The following is a 25,643-nucleotide window of genomic DNA, read 5'->3' as shown; positions in this document are numbered from 1 at the left end:
GCACAGGGGGCCGCGGAGCGCCGGGTGCAGGGGTATCTTTTGGTGTCGGGAAATCTTACCCTCTGTTGATCGCGGTTGGGGGGGCACCTGGTTCTGAGGCTGCAGGCTTCTTCAGGAGTGTCGAGGGAGGTCCTTGGGTGCCGGACTCGGGGTCACAGTCGCCGTGGGGTCGTCCTTGTGGTCTTTGTTCACTCTGGCACAGGCCAGGCTTGGTGGGTGCAGAGTGTGAAGGGTTCGCGGTTCCGGGCTGCTGCCAGGGATTAGAAGTAGATTTGAGTAGAGCCTCTACTCATGGGAGTCCCAGGGGTTTAGAGTCAAAAGGTAGCCAGGTCCTCCAGGGTTTGTGAGGTTGCTGGCCACAAGAGATGCCGGGTTGGAGCAGGAGCAGGTTCGAGGGTCGACAGGCCAGAGGCTCCAACGTTTGGGAGTTGCACAGCCCTCAGTCTTTTCATGTTTCGCTCAAAGAGTGAAGGGCCCTGTAATTTCTCCTTCTCATTCACATATGAAAAGAATGAGGGCTAATCAAAAAATGAATTAGAGCTGGACGTAGAAATGCAGCAGAAGGGCCAGCAAGCGCATTTCTAAGTTGCTCTATGAAGGATGCTTTTGTACTTGACAGATCAGTTTAATCCTACAGGTGCTCTAAAAGGAAGAATGCATTTGAGTCATCCTTGCTGAAAATCACACAGCCATTTATTCTAGGTTGCACTGAGTTTTCAGTCCTCTCCGCCTGCTAGCTTGTTGTTGCAATATGTCTCAATTCTGGAGAATTGTCTGCTATGCTGAAATGCGTGGCCCAGTTCAAATGTTCATCATATTTCCTGGAAAAATATCAAAAGGAAAACAAAGATTTGGTTTTGGGAAAATAATTTATTACACCTTGTAAAAATCAAAACTTTCACATTTGAGTAAAAAAAGAGAGGCTAGGTCTCACTATTTTGCTCAGGCTGTTTTACATGTACTGCTCACAGGTGCTGTCCTGCTACCAATGGGCATGGAAGCTTTGGCCTGCTCTGTTTCCAGCCTGGGTCGGTGCACCTCTCGTTACACAACCTGAAATTCTAGAGCTCCCTCTAGAACACCATATTGATGCCCAATGCAGCATGGACACCTGATCAACACAGCTGAGTGCAGCCCAGAACCCCTGAGCTCAAGCAATCCACAAGCCTCTGCCTCCCAAGTAACTAGGACAACAGGCACACGCCACCTTGCCCGGCAAACACTGCAGCTGTCCTAATGATGAAATGCATTCCATAAGTAAGGATAATGATAAAGTAAGGTGGAATGAATTGATGGTTTACCAACCATGTTTCAAGAAAATCAATTTCACTATCCTTCAAAGAAAGGAAAAAAATGTCTTATCAAGAAGCAGTGTGAATATGGGAAGGGCCTTTAAAAAAGATGTGGAGTTTCCTAAAGTAAAAAAGAGGGTTGAACTGATTGAAGGGAGAGAGGAAGTAGGGTCGGAAAGATTGTGACGGGGAAGTGAATACAACATAAATACTAGTATTTAGAGAGTGAGAGACAGGTAGAGGGACAGAAGGGAAAGGAGAGTGAGAGTGAGAGAGAAGAGCCAGGTTAGGGCTGAGTTTCTCTTTATCTGCCAGTGACTCCCTGTAGAAGCTTGCCGGCACAATTTAGGCTGTCCTGTAGGCATCCCTTGTTATGCCGAGCCAGCCAATATTGAGAAAAATAGCATGGGTCACAATGATGGAACTCGTCTGCAACATCGGAAGTTTTAAAGTAGTATGGAGTGGGAGGGCTAGAAGAGTTACCATAAAGAATGAATACACGTCATTCTGTTCTCTAGCCTCAACAGCTGCAAGAGAGGAACTCCTGCTGGCCAAGAAGACCAATGTCAGTTCAGCTTGAACAGGTGAAAGCATGCCTGATTCTGCAAAGGTATGAGATTACACTTTTGCGTCAGAGGTGGTCACGGGCTATTGCACATTAGGAAACCGTTTATTGAGGTCCAGTTGGATTACTCTATCTTCTACCACCTCAAAATCAGCTGCTCATGCAGTGTTCTATACCGATGAGCTATTTTGGTCCTCCCTGCCCCTTCCAGCTAGTGGGTCCCCTGACTAGGGAAAGTGATTCGAACAGATTTGCATATCTTTTCATAGGAGACTTCTTTACTTATTTTATACTGTGCCAAATCAAGGTAGATTGAGTAATGATCTTGACAGACCTATATTGGAGAACTGCAGTGTGAGAAAGTGGCTCTGTATATACTGTTCCCAAATAGGTACAGGGTGTACAGAGTCCACAGTCCCAGAGGTTTGGCAGAGGCTAAAGTTAGATATAACCTTACTCTCTAAAGTGGTAGCTTGGTCGAGCAGTAAGGCAGTATCAGAGGACAGTGTAAAGCATTTGTTGCACACACTCAGTCAGCAATGGTCTCACACACTCAATAACTGAACTCTAGGCCAATGGTTTATCTACAAAAAATATATGCTTGTTTTATTTTAGAACCAACAATAGGTATTAAAATATACTTTCTCAGAATGAGATGCTTTATATAAATACTTTTGCAATATGCAATTGACTTTTGTAGAAAGTTACAAGTGGTTGCAATAGGCAAGAACATTTTAAACACAATAATGCATTGAGCTCAATGGAAGTTTCAAGTTATTTGCAACAGATTACTTTTAGGATTACTTTTGGATTTCCAGGACTGGATCCTAGATTCAGTCCTGGGTCAGTACTTGGAATCAAGTGATAACAGTCGACTTAATTACTGTGATGATTTTTAGACAATATTTTGCTATTTTAAAAGTTGACAGAAAATATTTAATAGAAAACAGTCTAAGATTCCCTATGGCAGAAAATTCAAGTTGCAGGTATAGTATGTTCTCGTTACTTTTGTAATCCAGTACTGGGTGCCTAGACTCAGTACTGGGACCTTTATCCAAAACAGGTAAGTAATTACGTTTTCAGAAATTATACGATTTTTAAAGAATATTTAAAGTTTGCAGAAATTGACACTTAGAAGAAATTTCACAGAAAAACAGTCAATGATTTCCTATGGGAGAAAATTGGGTTACTGGTAAGTACAGTTGTAAGTATTTTTCAGAGTCAGTGCTGGGCACCAAGATCCAGCACTGGGAGCTCACCTAATAGCAGGTGAGTATTTTCGTTTTCGTTACTCGGCTGATTTTTGGTGAATATTTTAAGTTTTGAAAAGTCCACACTTGGAAGAAATTTCAGGAAAAACCAGTCAATGTTACCCTATGGAGAAGATTGAGTTATCGGTTTAAAGGTAAGTACTCGACTGGCAGAGTTAAGGTTCTGGGCATAAACTCAGGCGTCTCCCAGGGTCAGGTAGGTACAGTTGGTTCACCCTCAGCGGCACAAGGGCGGCCGGGTGCAGAGAGAGTTAGGCCCAATGTTATCCTATGAGAGGTAGGGGGGTCTTGGTTGGTGGCTGCTGACTAGCAGGCCACGTGGCTGTGGGAGCTGGGCTCCTGGTCACTTATCCAGGGCAAGTGGGGAAGTAGATAGATGTAGAGGTTGCACTGCCAGGGCCACTCGGACGGCTGGGTGCAGGGTGCTTTTGAGCATTCGGGCGCTCAATTGATTTGAATGGGAAATCTCTGGTTTAGAAAAAGACTGCAAGCTCGGGGACGAAGATTCTTCAGGTGCCACCACCACTTCGAGAGGTAAGTTGGGTAGTTGGAGGATAGGTAGGTACCCCGGGATTGGGCACAGGGGGCCGCGAAGCGCCGGGTGCAGGGGTACCTTTTGGTGTCGGGAAATCTTACCCTCTGTTGATCGCGGTTGGGGGGGCACCTGGTTCTGAGGCTGCAGGCTTCTTCAGGAGTGTCGAGGGAGGTCCTTGGGTGCCGGACTCGGGGTCACAGTCGCCGTGGGGTCGTCCTTGTGGTCTTTGTTCACTCTGGCACAGGCCAGGCTTGGTGGGTGCAGAGTGTGAAGGGTTCGCGGTTCCGGGCTGCTGCCAGGGATTAGAAGTAGATTTGAGTAGAGCCTCTACTCATGGGAGTCCCAGGGGTTTAGAGTCAAAAGGTAGCCAGGTCCTCCAGGGTTTGTGAGGTCGCTGGCCACAAGAGATGCCGGGTTGGAGCAGGAGCAGGTTCGAGGGTCGACAGGCCAGAGGCTCCAACGTTTGGGAGTTGCACAGCCCTCAGTCTTTTCATATTTCGCTCAAAGAGTGAAGGGCCCTGTAATTTCTCCTTCTCATTCACATATGAAAAGAATGAGGGCTAATCAAAAAATGAATTAGAGCTGGACGTAGAAATGCAGCAGAAGGGCCAGCAAGCGCATTTCTAAGTTGCTCTATGAAGGATGCTTTTGTACTTGACAGATCAGTTTAATCCTACAGGTGCTCTAAAAGGAAGAATGCATTTGAGTCATCCTTGCTGAAAATCACACAGCCATTTATTCTAGGTTGCACTGAGTTTTCAGTCCTCTCCGCCTGCTAGCTTGTTGTTGCAATATGTCTCAATTCTGGAGAATTGTCTGCTATGCTGAAATGCGTGGCCCAGTTCAAATGTTCATCATATTTCCTGGAAAAATATCAAAAGGAAAACAAAGATTTGGTTTTGGGAAAATAATTTATTACACCTTGTAAAAATCAAAACTTTCACATTTGAGTCAAAAAAGAGAGGCTAGGTCTCACTATTTTGCTCAGGCTGTTTTACACGTACTGCTCACAGGTGCTGTCCTGCTACCAATGGGCATGGAAGCTTTGGCCTGCTCTGTTTCCAGCCTGGGTCGGTGCACCTCTCGTTACACAACCTGAAATTCTAGAGCTCCCTCTAGAACACCATATTGATGCCCAATGCAGCATGGACACCTGATCAACACAGCTGAGTGCAGCCCAGAACCCCTGAGCTCAAGCAATCCACAAGCCTCTGCCTCCCAAGTAACTAGGACAACAGGCACACACCACCTTGCCCGGCAAACACTGCAGCTGTCCTAATGATGAAATGCATTCCATAAGTAAGGATAATGATAAAGTAAGGTGGAATGAATTGATGGTTTACCAACCATGTTTCAAGAAAATCAATTTCACTATCCTTCAAAGAAAGGAAAAAAATGTCTTATCAAGAAGCAGTGTGAATATGGGAAGGGCCTTTAAAAAAGATGTGGAGTTTCCTAAAGTAAAAAAGAGGGTTGAACTGATTGAAGGGAGAGAGGAAGTAGGGTCGGAAAGATTGTGACGGGGAAGTGAATACAACATAAATACTAGTATTTAGAGAGTGAGAGACAGGTAGAGGGACAGAAGGGAAAGGAGAGTGAGAGTGAGAGAGAAGAGCCAGGTTAGGGCTGAGTTTCTCTTTATCTGCCAGTGACTCCCTGTAGAAGCTTGCCGGCACAATTTAGGCTGTCCTGTAGGCATCCCTTGTTATGCCGAGCCAGCCAATATTGAGAAAAATAGCATGGGTCACAATGATGGAACTCGTCTGCAACATCGGAAGTTTTAAAGTAGTATGGAGTGGGAGGGCTAGAAGAGTTACCATAAAGAATGAATACACGTCATTCTGTTCTCTAGCCTCAACAGCTGCAAGAGAGGAACTCCTGCTGGCCAAGAAGACCAATGTCAGTTGAGCTTGAACAGGTGAAAGCATGCCTGATTCTGCAAAGGTATGAGATTACACTTTTGCGTCAGAGGTGGTCAGGGGCTATTGCACATTAGGAAACCGTTTATTGAGGTCCAGTTGGATTACTCTATCTTCTACCACCTCAAAATCAGCTGCTCATGCAGTGTTCTATACCGATGAGCTATTTTGGTCCTCCCTGCCCCTTCCAGCTAGTGGGTCCCCTGACTAGGGAAAGTGATTCGAACAGATTTGCATATCTTTTCATAGGAGACTTCTTTACTTATTTTATACTGTGCCAAATCAAGGTAGATTGAGTAATGATCTTGACAGACCTATATTGGAGAACTGCAGTGTGAGAAAGTGGCTCTGTATATACTGTTCCCAAATAGGTACAGGGTGTACAGAGTCCACAGTCCCCAGAGGTTTGGCAGAGGCTAAAGTTAGATATAACCTTACTCTCTAAAGTGGTAGCTTGGTCGAGCAGTAAGGCAGTATCAGAGGACAGTGTAAAGCATTTGTTGCACACACTCAGTCAGCAAATGGTCTCACACACTCAATAACTGAACTCTAGGCCTATGGTTTATCTACAAAAAATATATGCTTGTTTTATTTTAGAACCAACAATAGGTATTAAAATATACTTTCTCAGAATGAGATGCTTTATATAAATACTTTTGCAATATGCAATTGACTTTTGTAGAAAGTTACAAGTGGTTGCAATAGGCAACAACATTTTAAACACAATAATGCATTGAGCTCAATGGAAGTTTCAAGTTATTTGCAACAGATTACTTTTAGGATTACTATTGGATTTCCAGGACTGGATCCTAGATTCAGTCCTGGGTCAGTACTTGGAATCAAGTGATAACAGTCGACTTAATTACTGTGATGATTTTTAGACAATATTTTGCTATTTTAAAAGTTGACAGAAAATATTTAATAGAAAACAGTCTAAGATTCCCTATGGCAGAAAATTCAAGTTGCAGGTATAGTATGTTCTCGTTACTTTTGTAATCCAGTACTGGGTGCCTAGACTCAGTACTGGGACCTTTATCCAAAACAGGTAAGTAATTACGTTTTCAGAAATTATACGATTTTTAAAGAATATTTAAAGTTTGCAGAAATTGACACTTAGAAGAAATTTCACAGAAAAACAGTCAATGATTTCCTATGGGAGAAAATTGGGTTACTGGTAAGTACAGTTGTAAGTATTTTTCAGAGTCAGTGCTGGGCACCAAGATCCAGCACTGGGAGCTCACCTAATAGCAGGTGAGTATTTTCGTTTTCGTTACTCAGCTGATTTTTGGTGAATATTTTAAGTTTTGAAAAGTCCACACTTGGAAGAAATTTCAGGAAAAACCAGTCAATGTTACCCTACGGAGAAGATTGAGTTATCGGTTTAAAGGTAAGTACTCGACTGGCAGAGTTAAGGTTCTGGGCATAGACTCAGGCGTCTCCCAGGGTCAGGTAGGTACAGTTGGTTCACCCTCAGCGGCACAAGGGCGGCCGGGTGCAGAGAGAGTTAGGCCCAATGTTATCCTATGAGAGGTAGGGGGGCCTTGGTTGGTGGCTGCTGACTAGCAGGCCACGTGGCTGTGGGAGCTGGGCTCCTGGTCACTTTTCCAGGGCAAGTGGGGAAGTAGATAGATGTAGAGGTTGCACTGCCAGGGCCACTCGGACGGCTGGGTGCAGGGTGCTTTTGAGCATTCGGGCGCTCAATTGATTTGAATGGGAAATCTCTGGTTTAGAAAAAGACTGCAAGCTCGGGGACGAAGATTCTTCAGGTGCCACCACCACTTCGAGAGGTAAGTTGGGTAGTTGGAGGATAGGTAGGTACCCCGGGATTGGGCACAGGGGGCCGCGGAGCGCCGGGTGCAGGGGTACCTTTTGGTGTCGGGAAATCTTACCCTCTGTTGATCGCGGTTGGGGGGGCACCTGGTTCTGAGGCTGCAGGCTTCTTCAGGAGTGTCGAGGGAGGTCCTTGGGTGCCGGACTCGGGGTCACAGTCGCCGTGGGGTCGTCCTTGTGGTCTTTGTTCACTCTGGCACAGGCCAGGCTTGGTGGGTGCAGAGTGTGAAGGGTTCGCGGTTCCGGGCTGCTGCCAGGGATTAGAAGTAGATTTGAGTAGAGCCTCTACTCATGGGAGTCCCAGGGGTTTAGAGTCAAAAGGTAGCCAGGTCCTCCAGGGTTTGTGAGGTTGCTGGCCACAAGAGATGCCGGGTTGGAGCAGGAGCAGGTTCGAGGGTCGACAGGCCAGAGGCTCCAACGTTTGGGAGTTGCACAGCCCTCAGTCTTTTCATGTTTCGCTCAAAGAGTGAAGGGCCCTGTAATTTCTCCTTCTCATTCACATATGAAAAGAATGAGGGCTAATCAAAAAATGAATTAGAGCTGGACGTAGAAATGCAGCAGAAGGGCCAGCAAGCGCATTTCTAAGTTGCTCTATGAAGGATGCTTTTGTACTTGACAGATCAGTTTAATCCTACAGGTGCTCTAAAAGGAAGAATGCATTTGAGTCATCCTTGCTGAAAATCACACAGCCATTTATTCTAGGTTGCACTGAGTTTTCAGTCCTCTCCGCCTGCTAGCTTGTTGTTGCAATATGTCTCAATTCTGGAGAATTGTCTGCTATGCTGAAATGCGTGGCCCAGTTCAAATGTTCATCATATTTCCTGGAAAAATATCAAAAGGAAAACAAAGATTTGGTTTTGGGAAAATAATTTATTACACCTTGTAAAAATCAAAACTTTCACATTTGAGTCAAAAAAGAGAGGCTAGGTCTCACTATTTTGCTCAGGCTGTTTTACATGTACTGCTCACAGGTGCTGTCCTGCTACCAATGGGCATGGAAGCTTTGGCCTGCTCTGTTTCCAGCCTGGGTCGGTGCACCTCTCGTTACACAACCTGAAATTCTAGAGCTCCCTCTAGAACACCATATTGATGCCCAATGCAGCATGGACACCTGATCAACACAGCTGAGTGCAGCCCAGAACCCCTGAGCTCAAGCAATCCACAAGCCTCTGCCTCCCAAGTAACTAGGACAACAGGCACACGCCACCTTGCCCGGCAAACACTGCAGCTGTCCTAATGATGAAATGCATTCCATAAGTAAGGATAATGATAAAGTAAGGTGGAATGAATTGATGGTTTACCAACCATGTTTCAAGAAAATCAATTTCACTATCCTTCAAAGAAAGGAAAAAAATGTCTTATCAAGAAGCAGTGTGAATATGGGAAGGGCCTTTAAAAAAGATGTGGAGTTTCCTAAAGTAAAAAAGAGGGTTGAACTGATTGAAGGGAGAGAGGAAGTAGGGTCGGAAAGATTGTGACGGGGAAGTGAATACAACATAAATACTAGTATTTAGAGAGTGAGAGACAGGTAGAGGGACAGAAGGGAAAGGAGAGTGAGAGTGAGAGAGAAGAGCCAGGTTAGGGCTGAGTTTCTCTTTATCTGCCAGTGACTCCCTGTAGAAGCTTGCCGGCACAATTTAGGCTGTCCTGTAGGCATCCCTTGTTATGCCGAGCCAGCCAATATTGAGAAAAATAGCATGGGTCACAATGATAGAACTCGTCTGCAACATCGGAAGTTTTAAAGTAGTATGGAGTGGGAGGGCTAGAAGAGTTACCATAAAGAATGAATACACGTCATTCTGTTCTCTAGCCTCAACAGCTGCAAGAGAGGAACTCCTGCTGGCCAAGAAAACCAATGTCAGTTCAGCTTGAACAGGTGAAAGCATGCCTGATTCTGCAAAGGTATGAGATTACACTTTTGCGTCAGAGGTGGTCAGGGGCTATTGCACATTAGGAAACCGTTTATTGAGGTCCAGTTGGATTACTCTATCTTCTACCACCTCAAAATCAGCTGCTCATGCAGTGTTCTATACCGATGAGCTATTTTGGTCCTCCCTGCCCCTTCCAGCTAGTGGGTCCCCTGACTAGGGAAAGTGATTCGAACAGATTTGCATATCTTTTCATAGGAGACTTCTTGACTTATTTTATACTGTGCCAAATCAAGGTAGATTGAGTAATGATCTTGACAGACCTATATTGGAGAACTGCAGTGTGAGAAAGTGGCTCTGTATATACTGTTCCCAAATAGGTACAGGGTGTACAGAGTCCACAGTCCCCAGAGGTTTGGCAGAGGCTAAAGTTAGATATAACCTTACTCTCTAAAGTGGTAGCTTGGTCGAGCAGTAAGGCAGTATCAGAGGACAGTGTAAAGCATTTGTTGCACACACTCAGTCAGCAAATGGTCTCACACACTCAATAACTGAACTCTAGGCCTATGGTTTATCTACAAAAAATATATGCTTGTTTTATTTTAGAACCAACAATAGGTATTAAAATATACTTTCTCAGAATGAGATGCTTTATATAAATACTTTTGCAATATGCAATTGACTTTTGTAGAAAGTTACAAGTGGTTGCAATAGGCAACAACATTTTAAACACAATAATGCATTGAGCTTAATGGAAGTTTCAAGTTATTTGCAACAGATTACTTTCAGGATTACTTTTGGATTTCCAGGACTGGATCCTAGATTCAGTCCTGGGTCAGTACTTGGAATCAAGTGATAAAAGTCGACTTAATTACTGTGATGATTTTTAGACAATATTTTGCTATTTTAAAAGTTGACAGAAAATATTTAATAGAAAACAGTCTAAGATTCCCTATGGCAGAAAATTCAAGTTGCAGGTATAGTATGTTCTCGTTACTTTTGTAATCCAGTACTGGGTGCCTAGACTCAGTACTGGGACCTTTATCCAAAACAGGTAAGTAATTACGTTTTCAGAAATTATACGATTTTTAAAGAATATTTAAAGTTTGCAGAAATTGACACTTAGAAGAAATTTCACAGAAAAACAGTCAATGATTTCCTATGGGAGAAAATTGGGTTACTGGTAAGTACAGTTGTAAGTATTTTTCAGAGTCAGTGCTGGGCACCAAGATCCAGCACTGGGAGCTCACCTAATAGCAGGTGAGTATTTTCGTTTTCGTTACTCGGCTGATTTTTGGTGAATATTTTAAGTTTTGAAAAGTCCACACTTGGAAGAAATTTCAGGAAAAACCAGTCAATGTTACCCTATGGAGAAGATTGAGTTATCGGTTTAAAGGTAAGTACTCGACTGGCAGAGTTAAGGTTCTGGGCATAGACTCAGGCGTCTCCCAGGGTCAGGTAGGTACAGTTGGTTCACCCTCAGCGGCACAAGGGCGGCCGAGTGCAAAGAGAGTTAGGCCCAATGTTATCCTATGAGAGGTAGGGGGGCCTTGGTTGGTGGCTGCTGACTAGCAGGCCACGTGGCTGTGGGAGCTGGGCTCCTGGTCACTTTTCCAGGGCAAGTGGGGAAGTAGATAGATGTAGAGGTTGCACTGCCAGGGCCACTCGGACGGCTGGGTGCAGGGTGCTTTTGAGCATTCGGGCGCTCAATTGATTTGAATGGGAAATCTCTGGTTTAGAAAAAGACTGCAAGCTCGGGGACGAAGATTCTTCAGGTGCCACCACCACTTCGAGAGGTAAGTTGGGTAGTTGGAGGATAGGTAGGTACCCCGGGATTGGGCACAGGGGGCCGCGGAGCGCCGGGTGCAGGGGTATCTTTTGGTGTCGGGAAATCTTACCCTCTGTTGATCGCGGTTGGGGGGGCACCTGGTTCTGAGGCTGCAGGCTTCTTCAGGAGTGTCGAGGGAGGTCCTTGGGTGCCGGACTCGGGGTCACAGTCGCCGTGGGGTCGTCCTTGTGGTCTTTGTTCACTCTGGCACAGGCCAGGCTTGGTGGGTGCAGAGTGTGAAGGGTTCGCGGTTCCGGGCTGCTGCCAGGGATTAGAAGTAGATTTGAGTAGAGCCTCTACTCATGGGAGTCCCAGGGGTTTAGAGTCAAAAGGTAGCCAGGTCCTCCAGGGTTTGTGAGGTTGCTGGCCACAAGAGATGCCGGGTTGGAGCAGGAGCAGGTTCGAGGGTCGACAGGCCAGAGGCTCCAACGTTTGGGAGTTGCACAGCCCTCAGTCTTTTCATGTTTCGCTCAAAGAGTGAAGGGCCCTGTAATTTCTCCTTCTCATTCACATATGAAAAGAATGAGGGCTAATCAAAAAATGAATTAGAGCTGGACGTAGAAATGCAGCAGAAGGGCCAGCAAGCGCATTTCTAAGTTGCTCTATGAAGGATGCTTTTGTACTTGACAGATCAGTTTAATCCTACAGGTGCTCTAAAAGGAAGAATGCATTTGAGTCATCCTTGCTGAAAATCACACAGCCATTTATTCTAGGTTGCACTGAGTTTTCAGTCCTCTCCGCCTGCTAGCTTGTTGTTGCAATATGTCTCAATTCTGGAGAATTGTCTGCTATGCTGAAATGCGTGGCCCAGTTCAAATGTTCATCATATTTCCTGGAAAAATATCAAAAGGAAAACAAAGATTTGGTTTTGGGAAAATAATTTATTACACCTTGTAAAAATCAAAACTTTCACATTTGAGTAAAAAAAGAGAGGCTAGGTCTCACTATTTTGCTCAGGCTGTTTTACATGTACTGCTCACAGGTGCTGTCCTGCTACCAATGGGCATGGAAGCTTTGGCCTGCTCTGTTTCCAGCCTGGGTCGGTGCACCTCTCGTTACACAACCTGAAATTCTAGAGCTCCCTCTAGAACACCATATTGATGCCCAATGCAGCATGGACACCTGATCAACACAGCTGAGTGCAGCCCAGAACCCCTGAGCTCAAGCAATCCACAAGCCTCTGCCTCCCAAGTAACTAGGACAACAGGCACACGCCACCTTGCCCGGCAAACACTGCAGCTGTCCTAATGATGAAATGCATTCCATAAGTAAGGATAATGATAAAGTAAGGTGGAATGAATTGATGGTTTACCAACCATGTTTCAAGAAAATCAATTTCACTATCCTTCAAAGAAAGGAAAAAAATGTCTTATCAAGAAGCAGTGTGAATATGGGAAGGGCCTTTAAAAAAGATGTGGAGTTTCCTAAAGTAAAAAAGAGGGTTGAACTGATTGAAGGGAGAGAGGAAGTAGGGTCGGAAAGATTGTGACGGGGAAGTGAATACAACATAAATACTAGTATTTAGAGAGTGAGAGACAGGTAGAGGGACAGAAGGGAAAGGAGAGTGAGAGTGAGAGAGAAGAGCCAGGTTAGGGCTGAGTTTCTCTTTATCTGCCAGTGACTCCCTGTAGAAGCTTGCCGGCACAATTTAGGCTGTCCTGTAGGCATCCCTTGTTATGCCGAGCCAGCCAATATTGAGAAAAATAGCATGGGTCACAATGATAGAACTCGTCTGCAACATCGGAAGTTTTAAAGTAGTATGGAGTGGGAGGGCTAGAAGAGTTACCATAAAGAATGAATACACGTCATTCTGTTCTCTAGCCTCAACAGCTGCAAGAGAGGAACTCCTGCTGGCCAAGAAGACCAATGTCAGTTCAGCTTGAACAGGTGAAAGCATGCCTGATTCTGCAAAGGTGTGAGATTACACTTTTGCGTCAGAGGTGGTCAGGGGCTATTGCACATTAGGAAACCGTTTATTGAGGTCCAGTTGGATTACTCTATCTTCTACCACCTCAAAATCAGCTGCTCATGCAGTGTTCTATACCGATGAGCTATTTTGGTCCTCCCTGCCCCTTCCAGCTAGTGGGTCCCCTGACTAGGGAAAGTGATTCGAACAGATTTGCATATCTTTTCATAGGAGACTTCTTGACTTATTTTATACTGTGCCAAATCAAGGTAGATTGAGTAATGATCTTGACAGACCTATATTGGAGAACTGCAGTGTGAGAAAGTGGCTCTGTATATACTGTTCCCAAATAGGTACAGGGTGTACAGAGTCCACAGTCCCCAGAGGTTTGGCAGAGGCTAAAGTTAGATATAACCTTACTCTCTAAAGTGGTAGCTTGGTCGAGCAGTAAGGCAGTATCAGAGGACAGTGTAAAGCATTTGTTGCACACACTCAGTCAGCAAATGGTCTCACACACTCAATAACTGAACTCTAGGCCTATGGTTTATCTACAAAAAATATATGCTTGTTTTATTTTAGAACCAACAATAGGTATTAAAATATACTTTCTCAGAATGAGATGCTTTATATAAATACTTTTGCAATATGCAATTGACTTTTGTAGAAAGTTACAAGTGGTTGCAATAGGCAACAACATTTTAAACACAATAATGCATTGAGCTTAATGGAAGTTTCAAGTTATTTGCAACAGATTACTTTCAGGATTACTTTTGGATTTCCAGGACTGGATCCTAGATTCAGTCCTGGGTCAGTACTTGGAATCAAGTGATAAAAGTCGACTTAATTACTGTGATGATTTTTAGACAATATTTTGCTATTTTAAAAGTTGACAGAAAATATTTAATAGAAAACAGTCTAAGATTCCCTATGGCAGAAAATTCAAGTTGCAGGTATAGTATGTTCTCGTTACTTTTGTAATCCAGTACTGGGTGCCTAGACTCAGTACTGGGACCTTTATCCAAAACAGGTAAGTAATTACGTTTTCAGAAATTATACGATTTTTAAAGAATATTTAAAGTTTGCAGAAATTGACACTTAGAAGAAATTTCACAGAAAAACAGTCAATGATTTCCTATGGGAGAAAATTGGGTTACTGGTAAGTACAGTTGTAAGTATTTTTCAGAGTCAGTGCTGGGCACCAAGATCCAGCACTGGGAGCTCACCTAATAGCAGGTGAGTATTTTCGTTTTCGTTACTCGGCTGATTTTTGGTGAATATTTTAAGTTTTGAAAAGTCCACACTTGGAAGAAATTTCAGGAAAAACCAGTCAATGTTACCCTATGGAGAAGATTGAGTTATCGGTTTAAAGGTAAGTACTCGACTGGCAGAGTTAAGGTTCTGGGCATAGACTCAGGCGTCTCCCAGGGTCAGGTAGGTACAGTTGGTTCACCCTCAGCGGCACAAGGGCGGCCGAGTGCAAAGAGAGTTAGGCCCAATGTTATCCTATGAGAGGTAGGGGGGCCTTGGTTGGTGGCTGCTGACTAGCAGGCCACGTGGCTGTGGGAGCTGGGCTCCTGGTCACTTTTCCAGGGCAAGTGGGGAAGTAGATAGATGTAGAGGTTGCACTGCCAGGGCCACTCGGACGGCTGGGTGCAGGGTGCTTTTGAGCATTCGGGCGCTCAATTGATTTGAATGGGAAATCTCTGGTTTAGAAAAAGACTGCAAGCTCGGGGACGAAGATTCTTCAGGTGCCACCACCACTTCGAGAGGTAAGTTGGGTAGTTGGAGGATAGGTAGGTACCCCGGGATTGGGCACAGGGGGCCGCGGAGCGCCGGGTGCAGGGGTATCTTTTGGTGTCGGGAAATCTTACCCTCTGTTGATCGCGGTTGGGGGGGCACCTGGTTCTGAGGCTGCAGGCTTCTTCAGGAGTGTCGAGGGAGGTCCTTGGGTGCCGGACTCGGGGTCACAGTCGCCGTGGGGTCGTCCTTGTGGTCTTTGTTCACTCTGGCACAGGCCAGGCTTGGTGGGTGCAGAGTGTGAAGGGTTCGCGGTTCCGGGCTGCTGCCAGGGATTAGAAGTAGATTTGAGTAGAGCCTCTACTCATGGGAGTCCCAGGGGTTTAGAGTCAAAAGGTAGCCAGGTCCTCCAGGGTTTGTGAGGTTGCTGGCCACAAGAGATGCCGGGTTGGAGCAGGAGCAGGTTCGAGGGTCGACAGGCCAGAGGCTCCAACGTTTGGGAGTTGCACAGCCCTCAGTCTTTTCATGTTTCGCTCAAAGAGTGAAGGGCCCTGTAATTTCTCCTTCTCATTCACATATGAAAAGAATGAGGGCTAATCAAAAAATGAATTAGAGCTGGACGTAGAAATGCAGCAGAAGGGCCAGCAAGCGCATTTCTAAGTTGCTCTATGAAGGATGCTTTTGTACTTGACAGATCAGTTTAATCCTACAGGTGCTCTAAAAGGAAGAATGCATTTGAGTCATCCTTGCTGAAAATCACACAGCCATTTATTCTAGGTTGCACTGAGTTTTCAGTCCTCTCCGCCTGCTAGCTTGTTGTTGCAATATGTCTCAATTCTGGAGAATTGTCTGCTATGCTGAAATGCGTGGCCCAGTTCAAATGTTCATCATATTTCCTGGAAAAATATCAAAAGGAAAACAAAGATTTGGTTTTGGGAAAATAATTTATTACACCTTGTAAAAATCAAAACTTTCACATTTGAGTAAAAAAAGAGAGGCTAGGTCTCACTATTTTGCTCAGGCTGTTTTACATGTACTGCTCACAGGTGCTGTCCTGCTACCAATGGGCATGGAAGCTTTGGCCTGCTCTGTTTCCAGCCTGGGTCGGTGCACCTCTCGTTACACAACCTGAAATTCTAGAGCTCCCTCTAGAACACCATATTGATGCCCAATGCAGCATGGACACCTGATCAACACAGCTGAGTGCAGCCCAGAACCCCTGAGCTCAAGCAATCCACAAGCCTCTGCCTCCCAAGTAACTAGGACAACAGGCACACGCCACCTTGCCCGGCAAACACTGCAGCTGTCCTAATGATGAAATGCATTCCATAAGTAAGGATAATGATAAAGTAAGGTGGAATGAATTGATGGTTTACCAACCATGTTTCAAGAAAATCAATTTCACTATCCTTCAAAGAAAGGAAAAAAATGTCTTATCAAGAAGCAGTGTGAATATGGGAAGGGCCTTTAAAAAAGATGTGGAGTTTCCTAAAGTAAAAAAGAGGGTTGAACTGATTGAAGGGAGAGAGGAAGTAGGGTCGGAAAGATTGTGACGGGGAAGTGAATACAACATAAATACTAGTATTTAGAGAGTGAGAGACAGGTAGAGGGACAGAAGGGAAAGGAGAGTGAGAGTGAGAGAGAAGAGCCAGGTTAGGGCTGAGTTTCTCTTTATCTGCCAGTGACTCCCTGTAGAAGCTTGCCGGCACAATTTAGGCTGTCCTGTAGGCATCCCTTGTTATGCCGAGCCAGCCAATATTGAGAAAAATAGCATGGGTCACAATGATAGAACTCGTCTGCAACATCGGAAGTTTTAAAGTAGTATGGAGTGGGAGGGCTAGAAGAGTTACCATAAAGAATGAATACACGTCATTCTGTTCTCTAGCCTCAACAGCTGCAAGAGAGGAACTCCTGCTGGCCAAGAAGACCAATGTCAGTTCAGCTTGAACAGGTGAAAGCATGCCTGATTCTGCAAAGGTGTGAGATTACACTTTTGCGTCAGAGGTGGTCAGGGGCTATTGCACATTAGGAAACCGTTTATTGAGGTCCAGTTGGATTACTCTATCTTCTACCACCTCAAAATCAGCTGCTCATGCAGTGTTCTATACCGATGAGCTATTTTGGTCCTCCCTGCCCCTTCCAGCTAGTGGGTCCCCTGACTAGGGAAAGTGATTCGAACAGATTTGCATATCTTTTCATAGGAGACTTCTTGACTTATTTTATACTGTGCCAAATCAAGGTAGATTGAGTAATGATCTTGACAGACCTATATTGGAGAACTGCAGTGTGAGAAAGTGGCTCTGTATATACTGTTCCCAAATAGGTACAGGGTGTACAGAGTCCACAGTCCCCAGAGGTTTGGCAGAGGCTAAAGTTAGATATAACCTTACTCTCTAAAGTGGTAGCTTGGTCGAGCAGTAAGGCAGTATCAGAGGACAGTGTAAAGCATTTGTTGCACACACTCAGTCAGCAAATGGTCTCACACACTCAATAACTGAACTCTAGGCCTATGGTTTATCTACTAAAAATATATGCTTGTTTTATTTTAGAACCAACAATAGGTATTAAAATATACTTTCTCAGAATGAGATGCTTTATATAAATACTTTTGCAATATGCAATTGACTTTTGTAGAAAGTTACAAGTGGTTGCAATAGGCAACAACATTTTAAACACAATAATGCATTGAGCTCAATGGAAGTTTCAAGTTATTTGCAACAGATTACTTTTAGGATTACTTTTGGATTTCCAGGACTGGATCCTAGATTCAGTCCTGGGTCAGTACTTGGAATCAAGTGATAAAAGTCGACTTAATTACTGTGATGATTTTTAGACAATATTTTGCTATTTTAAAAGTTGACAGAAAATATTTAATAGAAAACAGTCTAAGATTCCCTATGGCAGAAAATTCAAGTTGCAGGTATAGTATGTTCTCGTTACTTTTGTAATCCAGTACTGGGTGCCTAGACTCAGTACTGGGACCTTTATCCAAAACAGGTAAGTAATTACGTTTTCAGAAATTATACGATTTTTAAAGAATATTTAAAGTTTGCAGAAATTGACACTTAGAAGAAATTTCACAGAAAAACAGTCAATGATTTCCTATGGGAGAAAATTGGGTTACTGGTAAGTACAGTTGTAAGTATTTTTCAGAGTCAGTGCTGGGCACCAAGATCCAGCACTGGGAGCTCAGCAGGTGAGTATTTTCGTTTTCGTTTTCGTTTTCGTTACTCGGCTGATTTTTGGTGAATATTTTAAGTTTTGAAAAGTCCACACTTGGAAGAAATTTCAGGAAAAACCAGTCAATGTTTCCCTATGGAGAAGATTGAGTTATCGGTTTAAAGGTAAGTACTCGACTGGCAGAGTTAAGGTTCTGGGCATAGACTCAGGCGTCTCCCAGGGTCAGGTAGGTACAGTTGGTTCACCCTCAGCGGCACAAGGGCGGCCGGGTGCAGAGAGAGTTAGGCCCAATGTTATCCTATGAGAGGTAGGGGGGCCTTGGTTGGTGGCTGCTGACTAGCAGGCCACGTGGCTGTGGGAGCTGGGCTCCTGGTCACTTATCCAGGGCAAGTGGGGAAGTAGATAGATGTAGAGGTTGCACTGCCAGGGCCACTCGGACGGCTGGGTGCAGGGTGCTTTTGAGCATTCGGGCGCTCAATTGATTTGAATGGGAAATCTCTGGTTTAGAAAAAGACTGCAAGCTCGGGGACGAAGATTCTTCAGGTGCCACCACCACTTCGAGAGGTAAGTTGGGTAGTTGGAGGATAGGTAGGTACCCCGCGATTGGGCACAGGGGGCCGCGGAGCGCCGGGTGCAGGGGTACCTTTTGGTGTCGGGAAATCTTACCCTCTGTTGATCGCGGTTGGGGGGGCACCTGGTTCTGAGGCTGCAGGCTTCTTCAGGAGTGTCGAGGGAGGTCCTTGGGTGCCGGACTCGGGGTCACAGTCGCCGTGGGGTCGTCCTTGTGGTCTTTGTTCACTCTGGCACAGGCCAGGCTTGGTGGGTGCAGAGTGTGAAGGGTTCGCGGTTCCGGGCTGCTGCCAGGGATTAGAAGTAGATTTGAGTAGAGCCTCTACTCATGGGAGTCCCAGGGGTTTAGAGTCAAAAGGTAGCCAGGTCCTCCAGGGTTTGTGAGGTTGCTGGCCACAAGAGATGCCGGGTTGGAGCAGGAGCAGGTTCGAGGGTCGACAGGCCAGAGGCTCCAACGTTTGGGAGTTGCACAGCCCTCAGTCTTTTCATGTTTCGCTCAAAGAGTGAAGGGCCCTGTAATTTCTCCTTCTCATTCACATATGAAAAGAATGAGGGCTAATCAAAAAATGAATTAGAGCTGGACGTAGAAATGCAGCAGAAGGGCCAGCAAGCGCATTTCTAAGTTGCTCTATGAAGGATGCTTTTGTACTTGACAGATCAGTTTAATCCTACAGGTGCTCTAAAAGGAAGAATGCATTTGAGTCATCCTTGCTGAAAATCACACAGCCATTTATTCTAGGTTGCACTGAGTTTTCAGTCCTCTCCGCCTGCTAGCTTGTTGTTGCAATATGTCTCAATTCTGGAGAATTGTCTGCTATGCTGAAATGCGTGGCCCAGTTCAAATGTTCATCATATTTCCTGGAAAAATATCAAAAGGAAAACAAAGATTTGGTTTTGGGAAAATAATTTATTACACCTTGTAAAAATCAAAACTTTCACATTTGAGTCAAAAAAGAGAGGCTAGGTCTCACTATTTTGCTCAGGCTGTTTTACACGTACTGCTCACAGGTGCTGTCCTGCTACCAATGGGCATGGAAGCTTTGGCCTGCTCTGTTTCCAGCCTGGGTCGGTGCACCTCTCGTTACACAACCTGAAATTCTAGAGCTCCCTCTAGAACACCATATTGATGCCCAATGCAGCATGGACACCTGATCAACACAGCTGAGTGTAGCCCAGACCCCCTGAGCTCAAGCAATCCACAAGCCTCTGCCTCCCAAGTAACTAGGACAACAGGCACACGCCACCTTGCCCGGCAAACACTGCAGCTGTCCTAATGATGAAATGCATTCCATAAGTAAGGATAATGATAAAGTAAGGTGGAATGAATTGATGGTTTACCAACCATGTTTCAAGAAAATCTATTTCACTATCCTTCAAAGAAAGGAAAAAAATGTCTTATCAAGAAGCAGTGTGAATATGGGAAGGGCCTTTAAAAAAGATGTGGAGTTTCCTAAAGTAAAAAAGAGGGTTGAACTGATTGAAGGGAGAGAGGAAGTAGGGTCGGAAAGATTGTGACGGGGAAGTGAATACAACATAAATACTAGTATTTAGAGAGTGAGAGACAGGTAGAGGGACAGAAGGGAAAGGAGAGTGAGAGTGAGAGAGAAGAGCCAGGTTAGGGCTGAGTTTCTCTTTATCTGCCAGTGACTCCCTGTAGAAGCTTGCCGGCACAATTTAGGCTGTCCTGTAGGCATCCCTTGTTATGCCGAGCCAGCCAATATTGAGAAAAATAGCATGGGTCACAATGATGGAACTCGTCTGCAACATCGGAAGTTTTAAAGTAGTATGGAGTGGGAGGGCTAGAAGAGTTACCATAAAGAATGAATACACGTCATTCTGTTCTCTAGCCTCAACAGCTGCAAGAGAGGAACTCCTGCTGGCCAAGAAGACCAATGTCAGTTCAGCTTGAACAGGTGAAAGCATGCCTGATTCTGTAAAGGTATGAGATTACACTTTTGCGTCAGAGGTGGTCAGGGGCTATTGCACATTAGGAAACCGTTTATTGAGGTCCAGTTGGATTACTCTATCTTCTACCACCTCAAAATCAGCTGCTCATGCAATGTTCTATACCGATGAGCTATTTTGGTCCTCCCTGCCCCTTCCAGCTAGTGGGTCCCCTGACTAGGGAAAGTGATTCGAACAGATTTGCATATCTTTTCATAGGAGACTTCTTGACTTATTTTATACTGTGCCAAATCAAGGTAGATTGAGTAATGATCTTGACAGACCTATATTGGAGAACTGCAGTGTGAGAAAGTGGCTCTGTATATACTGTTCCCAAATAGGTACAGGGTGTACAGAGTCCACAGTCCCCAGAGGTTTGGCAGAGGCTAAAGTTAGATATAACCTTACTCTCTAAAGTGGTAGCTTGGTCGAGCAGTAAGGCAGTATCAGAGGACAGTGTAAAGCATTTGTTGCACACACTCAGTCAGCAAATGGTCTCACACACTCAATAACTGAACTCTAGGCCAATGGTTTATCTACAAAAAAATATATGCTTGTTTTATTTTAGAACCAACAATAGGTATTAAAATATACTTTCTCAGAATGAGATGCTTTATATAAATACTTTTGCAACATGCAATTGAGTTTTGTAGAAAGTTACAAGTGGTTGCAATAGGCAACAACATTTTAAACACAATAATGCATTGAGCTCAATGGAAGTTTCAAGTTATTTGCAACAGATTACTTTTAGGATTACTTTTGGATTTCCAGGACTGGATCCTAGATTCAGTCCTGGGTCAGTACTTGGAATCAAGTGATAAAAGTCGACTTAATTACTGTGATGATTTTTAGACAATATTTTGCTATTTTAAAAGTTGACAGAAAATATTTAATAGAAAACAGTCTAAGATTCCCTATGGCAGAAAATTCAAGTTGCAGGTATAGTATGTTCTCGTTACTTTTGTAATCCAGTACTGGGTGCCTAGACTCAGTACTGGGACCTTTATCCAAAACAGGTAAGTAATTACGTTTTCAGAAATTATACGATTTTTAAAGAATATTTAAAGTTTGCAGAAATTGACACTTAGAAGAAATTTCACAGAAAAACAGTCAATGATTTCCTATGGGAGAAAATTGGGTTACTGGTAAGTACAGTTGTAAGTATTTTTCAGAGTCAGTGCTGGACACCAAGATCCAGCACTGGGAGCTCACCTAATAGCAGGTGAGTATTTTCGTTTTTGTTACTCAGCTGATTTTTGGTGATTATTTTAAGTTTTGAAAAGTCCACACTTGGAAGAAATTTCAGGAAAAACCAGTCAATGTTACCCTATGGAGAAGATTGAGTTATCGGTTTAAAGGTAAGTACTCGACTGGCAGAGTTAAGGTTCTGGGCATAGACTCAGGCGTCTCCCAGGGTCAGGTAGGTACAGTTGGTTCACCCTCAGTGGCACAAGGGCGGCCGGGTGCAGAGAGAGTTAGGCCCAATGTTATCCTATGAGAGGTAGGGGGGCCTTGGTTGGTGGCTGCTGACTAGCAGGCCACGTGGCTGTGGGAGCTGGGCTCCTGGTCACTTATCCAGGGCAAGTGGGGAAGTAGATAGATGTAGAGGTTGCTCTGCCAGGGCCACTCGGACGGCTGGGTGCAGGGTGCTTTTGAGCATTCGGGCGCTCAATTGATTTGAATGGGAAATCTCTGGTTTAGAAAAAGACTGCAAGCTCGGGGACGAAGATTCTTCAGGTGCCACCACCACTTCGAGAGGTAAGTTGGGTAGTTGGAGGATAGGTAGGTACCCCGGGATTGGGCACAGGGGGCCGCGGAGCGCCGGGTGCAGGGGTACCTTTTGGTGTCGGGAAATCTTACCCTCTGTTGATCGCGGTTGGGGGGGCACCTGGTTCTGAGGCTGCAGGCTTCTTCAGGAGTGTCCAGGGAGGTCCTTGGGTGCCGGACTCGGGGTCACAGTCGCCGTGGGGTCGTCCTTGTGGTCTTTGTTCACTCTGGCACAGGCCAGGCTTGGTGGGTGCAGAGTGTGAAGGGTTCGCGGTTCCGGGCTGCTGCCAGGGATTAGAAGTAGATTTGAGTAGAGCCTCTACTCATGGGAGTCCCAGGGGTTTAGAGTCAAAAGGTAGCCAGGTCCTCCAGGGTTTGTGAGGTTGCTGGCCACAAGAGATGCCGGGTTGGAGCAGGAGCAGGTTCGAGGGTCGACAGGCCAGAGGCTCCAACGTTTGGGAGTTGCACAGCCCTCAGTCTTTTCATGTTTCGCTCAAAGAGTGAAGGGCCCTGTAATTTCTCCTTCTCATTCACATATGAAAAGAATGAGGGCTAATCAAAAAATGAATTAGAGCTGGACGTAGAAATGCAGCAGAAGGGCCAGCAAGCGCATTTCTAAGTTGCTCTATGAAGGATGCTTTTGTACTTGACAGATCAGTTTAATCCTACAGGTGCTCTAAAAGGAAGAATGCATTTGAGTCATCCTTGCTGAAAATCACACAGCCATTTATTCTAGGTTGCACTGAGTTTTCAGTCCTCTCCGCCTGCTAGCTTGTTGTTGCAATATGTCTCAATTCTGGAGAATTGTCTGCTATGCTGAAATGCGTGGCCCAGTTCAAATGTTCATCATATTTCCTGGAAAAATATCAAAAGGAAAACAAAGATTTGGTTTTGGGAAAATAATTTATTACACCTTGTAAAAATCAAAACTTTCACATTTGAGTCAAAAAAGAGAGGCTAGGTCTCACTATTTTGCTCAGGCTGTTTTACACGTACTGCTCACAGGTGCTGTCCTGCTACCAATGGGCATGGAAGCTTTGGCCTGCTCTGTTTCCAGCCTGGGTCGGTGCACCTCTCGTTACACAACCTGAAATTCTAGAGCTCCCTCTAGAACACCATATTGATGCCCAATGCAGCATGGACACCTGATCAACACAGCTGAGTGCAGCCCAGAACCCCTGAGCTCAAGCAATCCACAAGCCTCTGCCTCCCAAGTAACTAGGACAACAGGCACACGCCACCTTGCCCGGCAAACACTGCAGCTGTCCTAATGATGAAATGCATTCCATAAGTAAGGATAATGATAAAGTAAGGTGGAATGAATTGATGGTTTACCAACCATGTTTCAAGAAAATCTATTTCACTATCCTTCAAAGAAAGGAAAAAAATGTCTTATCAAGAAGCAGTGTGAATATGGGAAGGGCCTTTAAAAAAGATGTGGAGTTTCCTAAAGTAAAAAAGAGGGTTGAACTGATTGAAGGGAGAGAGGAAGTAGGGTCGGAAAGATTGTGACGGGGAAGTGAATACAACATAAATACTAGTATTTAGAGAGTGAGAGACAGGTAGAGGGACAGAAGGGAAAGGAGAGTGAGAGTGAGAGAGAAGAGCCAGGTTAGGGCTGAGTTTCTCTTTATCTGCCAGTGACTCCCTGTAGAAGCTTGCCGGCACAATTTAGGCTGTCCTGTAGGCATCCCTTGTTATGCCGAGCCAGCCAATATTGAGAAAAATAGCATGGGTCACAATGATGGAACTCGTCTGCAACATCGGAAGTTTTAAAGTAGTATGGAGTGGGAGGGCTAGAAGAGTTACCATAAAGAATGAATACACGTCATTCTGTTCTCTAGCCTCAACAGCTGCAAGAGAGGAACTCCTGCTGGCCAAGAAGACCAATGTCAGTTCAGCTTGAACAGGTGAAAGCATGCCTGATTCTGTAAAGGTATGATATTACACTTTTGCGTCAGAGGTGGTCAGGGGCTATTGCACATTAGGAAACCGTTTATTGAGGTCCAGTTGGATTACTCTATCTTCTACCACCTCAAAATCAGCTGCTCATGCAGTGTTCTATACCGATGAGCTATTTTGGTCCTCCCTGCCCCTTCCAGCTAGTGGGTCCCCTGACTAGGGAAAGTGATTCGAACAGATTTGCATATATTTTCATAGGAGACTTCTTGACTTATTTTATACTGTGCCAAATCAAGGTAGATTGAGTAATGATCTTGACAGACCTATATTGGAGAACTGCAGTGTGAGAAAGTGGCTCTGTATATACTGTTCCCAAATAGGTACAGGGTGTACAGAGTCCACAGTCCCCAGAGGTTTGGCAGAGGCTAAAGTTAGATATAACCTTACTCTCTAAAGTGGTAGCTTGGTCGAGCAGTAAGGCAGTATCAGAGGACAGTGTAAAGCATTTGTTGCACACACTCAGTCAGCAAATGGTCTCACACACTCAATAACTGAACTCTAGGCCAATGGTTTATCTACAAAAAAATATATGCTTGTTTTATTTTAGAACCAACAATAGGTATTAAAATATACTTTCTCAGAATGAGATGCTTTATATAAATACTTTTGCAACATGCAATTGAGTTTTGTAGAAAGTTACAAGTGGTTGCAATAGGCAACAACATTTTAAACACAATAATGCATTGAGCTCAATGGAAGTTTCAAGTTATTTGCAACAGATTACTTTTAGGATTACTTTTGGATTTCCAGGACTGGATCCTAGATTCAGTCCTGGGTCAGTACTTGGAATCAAGTGATAAAAGTCGACTTAATTACTGTGATGATTTTTAGACAATATTTTGCTATTTTAAAAGTTGACAGAAAATATTTCATAGAAAACAGTCTAAGATTCCCTATGGCAGAAAATTCAAGTTGCAGGTATAGTATGTTCTCGTTACTTTTGTAATCCAGTACTGGGTGCCTAGACTCAGTACTGGGACCTTTATCCAAAACAGGTAAGTAATTACGTTTTCAGAAATTATACGATTTTTAAAGAATATTTAAAGTTTGCAGAAATTGACACTTAGAAGAAATTTCACAGAAAAACAGTCAATGATTTCCTATGGGAGAAAATTGGGTTACTGGTAAGTACAGTTGTAAGTATTTTTCAGAGTCAGTGCTGGGCACCAAGATCCAGCACTGGGAGCTCACCTAATAGCAGGTGAGTATTTTCGTTTTCGTTACTCGGCTGATTTTTGGTGAATATTTTAAGTTTTGAAAAGTCCACACTTGGAAGAAATTTCAGGAAAAACCAGTCAATGTTACCCTATGGAGAAGATTGAGTTATCGGTTTAAAGGTAAGTACTCGACTGGCAGAGTTAAGGTTCTGGGCATAGACTCAGGCGTCTCCCAGGGTCAGGTAGGTACAGTTGGTTCACCCTCAGCGGCACAAGGGCGGCCGGGTGCAGAGAGAGTTAGGCCCAATGTTA

At 44.5% G+C, this 25,643-nt stretch overlaps 7 non-coding genes across 7 annotated transcripts; all 7 read right to left on the bottom strand.

Annotated features, from left to right (window-relative positions):
- Window positions 1-917: 917 nt before the first annotated feature.
- On the bottom strand, window positions 918-1,217 carry LOC146854761 (signal recognition particle RNA). The gene has a single exon (XR_014959236.1).
- A 3,405-nt stretch (window positions 1,218-4,622) lies between these two features.
- LOC146854760 (signal recognition particle RNA) lies at window positions 4,623-4,922 on the bottom strand. Its single transcript, XR_014959147.1, has one exon.
- A 3,407-nt stretch (window positions 4,923-8,329) lies between these two features.
- LOC146854759 (signal recognition particle RNA) lies at window positions 8,330-8,629 on the bottom strand. The gene has a single exon (XR_014959235.1).
- Window positions 8,630-12,036: 3,407 nt separating this feature from the next.
- Window positions 12,037-12,336, bottom strand: LOC146854758 (signal recognition particle RNA). Its single transcript, XR_014959234.1, has one exon.
- Window positions 12,337-15,743: 3,407 nt separating this feature from the next.
- Window positions 15,744-16,043, bottom strand: LOC146854757 (signal recognition particle RNA). The gene has a single exon (XR_014959233.1).
- Window positions 16,044-19,455: 3,412 nt separating this feature from the next.
- LOC146854756 (signal recognition particle RNA) lies at window positions 19,456-19,755 on the bottom strand. Its single transcript, XR_014959101.1, has one exon.
- Window positions 19,756-23,163: 3,408 nt separating this feature from the next.
- On the bottom strand, window positions 23,164-23,463 carry LOC146854755 (signal recognition particle RNA). Its single transcript, XR_014959092.1, has one exon.
- Between the last annotated feature and the right edge of the window lie 2,180 nt (window positions 23,464-25,643).

The sequence above is a fragment of the Triturus cristatus genome, chromosome 4_1 (genome assembly GCF_964204655.1).
Source record: "Triturus cristatus chromosome 4_1, aTriCri1.1, whole genome shotgun sequence".
Taxonomy (NCBI): Eukaryota; Metazoa; Chordata; class Amphibia; order Caudata; family Salamandridae; genus Triturus; species Triturus cristatus.
This window is presented reverse-complemented; position numbering and strand designations above follow the sequence as displayed.